At 35.7% G+C, this 2,555-nt stretch overlaps 1 protein-coding gene across 1 annotated transcript in view; it reads left to right on the top strand.

Annotated features, from left to right (window-relative positions):
• LOC135103742 (uncharacterized) overlaps positions 1–2,555 on the top strand; it is a 44,156-nt gene that overhangs the window by 37,151 nt on the left and 4,450 nt on the right. The window lies entirely within an intron of this gene.

Consider the following 2,555-nt stretch of genomic DNA (forward strand, 5'->3'; position numbering starts at 1 on the left):
TTTATTTGACTCCTGAAGGAAAGCAAATATGGAAGATGACTGTTTGGGAATCAGTGCAGTGAGATCAGTTCAATAAGTAATAAGCCATAATGGTAATAATTAGTTTGCTTGCACAATAACTTCTCTTCTGAGGAATTTTAAGCATCATGAGTAGCCTTGTGACCACTATGCATCTGTGATCCAGTCCCAGAGGCAGTGAACTGTTGTTGCTTGTGTTATTGGGCTGTAACCATCACAGATGGGTGAGACAGCAGTGGCCCTGCTGAAAATTATTCAGCTTAGCAATATCTACAATAATTTGTCTTAGGAGAGGTATAAGTAACCAGTATTTTCTGTGTAACTATGTTTTTCCTTGTAATCTGTACATAAATTATATCTGCTTTTCCTTTTTCATCCTTATTTTACTTTATGTGATTTTGACATCCTCATAGCTTGGTTTCTATATGACATTTTTTTTTTTTTTTCTTTTAATAGTGATTCTCTCACTTGTAAATCATGTCCAGACATTGGAAAGCATACAATGTATAGCAACTAAGATAGTCACAAACTTTGAAAATCTAAAATTATGAAAACTACAGAAAAGAAATAGAAATAGCAAAAATTGAAGAAAGAAGACAATTCCAATTTATAAGCTGGCAAATGGACAAAAAAGTAATAAAAGAAAGCAATATGCTTAAGGTGACGAGAAAATACTGACAGAGGGAAAATGTTTGGATAACTTTAAAAGTACAGCTTCCTCTCTCTCTCTCTCTCTCTCTCTCTCTCTCTCTCTCTCTCTCTCTCTCTCTCTCTCTCTCTCTCTCTCCTCCTCCCCCCCCAGAAATCAAGATAATTAGAATGAACTAGAAGAGATAATAGCGGCAGGGAATGTATATCAACTAAAAAACAAAAACTGGACAAGTGCAGATACAAAGACAGGATCACAATAAGTTAATTTAGATCTGAAAAGATCAATAAAGCCTTTTATAAAATTCCATACAAGAAGCTATTCTGTAATCTGAAACATGTAGCAGGAATGAATGGAAATATTTTGGTCAGTACATGAAGCATAAGGGTAGTGAGGACTTTATTCATGAGGCTCAAATGTCAGGATGAGTGAAGGTAACAGATGGAGTACCACAAGGATCAGTGTTAGACCCCATAATGTTAGTTTTTTATACAAAGTGTAAGTGGTGAGTTATTACGAGTATACCAGTTTGTTTGCATGTGATGCCTAATTTAAAAGAATGAGAATAGAAGAGTATTAAGGAAGATTACAGGACACTGACAAAATATGTATGCAGTAGCAGTAAAGTGTAAAATGGAATTCAATGCTAAGAAGTGCAAAGTTCTAGAAAGGGCAAAAGCACCAAGAAACTAGTTTGATGACAAGATGAAGAATAATCTAAACACTCAAACAAGTTTACAAGAGTTTCTAACAAACACCAGAACATTCTGCTACATAGATGAAGATGTAAAGAAGCTACTGGGGGAGGATGGGATTTGACCTGCATTGAATATGTGTGGTTATGTGGTTTTCATACAAAAAAAAATGTCAGAAAAAGCAACAACAAAAATGATCCAGTTCAAGAGACTTGATATGCAAAGAAAGACTGTGTGTGTGTGTGTGTGTGTGTGTGGCTTTAAATCTAATTTTTCTTTAAGACATTATCAGGTACCAAGAGATAAAATAAAGATCAACTGTTAACATAGTGTCTTTATCTTTTATCTTCATTCCTTATTTAGTAAGATGAGAGTAAGATAGGTGTTGTTCAAGTACAGCCTTGTCTTAGCACTGCTGCACTCATCCTGCTGTGTTGATCTTCATCTTCTTGCTTCTATACATCTTCTTTCTCTATACAGGGACTGCCACGTGTAAGCCTGGTCGCTTCTTGCAGCTTCCCATATTTCTTATGTTCTCATGGGAAGCATAATCAGCTATACAGTGACATTTATAGCTTTACCTGTTAACTTGACTTAAGCACTGTCTAACATTATGTATTTGTTCAATTTCTTTCCAACATGTTATTCATGCTCTATGACTCCTTTTTTCTGCCGTTCTGAATTTACTTTTGACATCATTCTCCCATAACTTTCTCCAGCTCTTGAAGAGATTTTTGATGCTATCACACAGTAAATAGATGGAAGTAGTGCTGCACAATAACCATTCAGCCTCATATCAGCACTCATCCAAACTTGCTCAAAAACTGATAGTGTAACTTAGCTCATATATCATCTCATACATCTGATAATAATAACGATAATGAGGAAGTGCTGAATGTAGATGATGTGGCCAGCATAACTGATGAGTATGACTCCTTATCATTGGTAGTGCTGTCTGAACTCAGCACTGCAGCTCTCCTCATGCCATGTGCTAACCAATCTACTCCATCCATCCTCAATCCTCTTTCCTTCCCTCAATCATATCTTCAACATCCTCCACTACCTCATCATCACTATCAGTTATCAGATACATGAAATAATACATCAGATGTATTACATAGCATGTGTGGGATGAGTGTGATAAAGCATCACCAAATAAATCTAGCAATTTGGATGATTAATAAAAAAGCTAA

This window comes from Scylla paramamosain, chromosome 1 (genome assembly GCF_035594125.1).
Source record: "Scylla paramamosain isolate STU-SP2022 chromosome 1, ASM3559412v1, whole genome shotgun sequence".
In the NCBI taxonomy this organism is placed as follows: domain Eukaryota; kingdom Metazoa; phylum Arthropoda; class Malacostraca; order Decapoda; family Portunidae; genus Scylla; species Scylla paramamosain.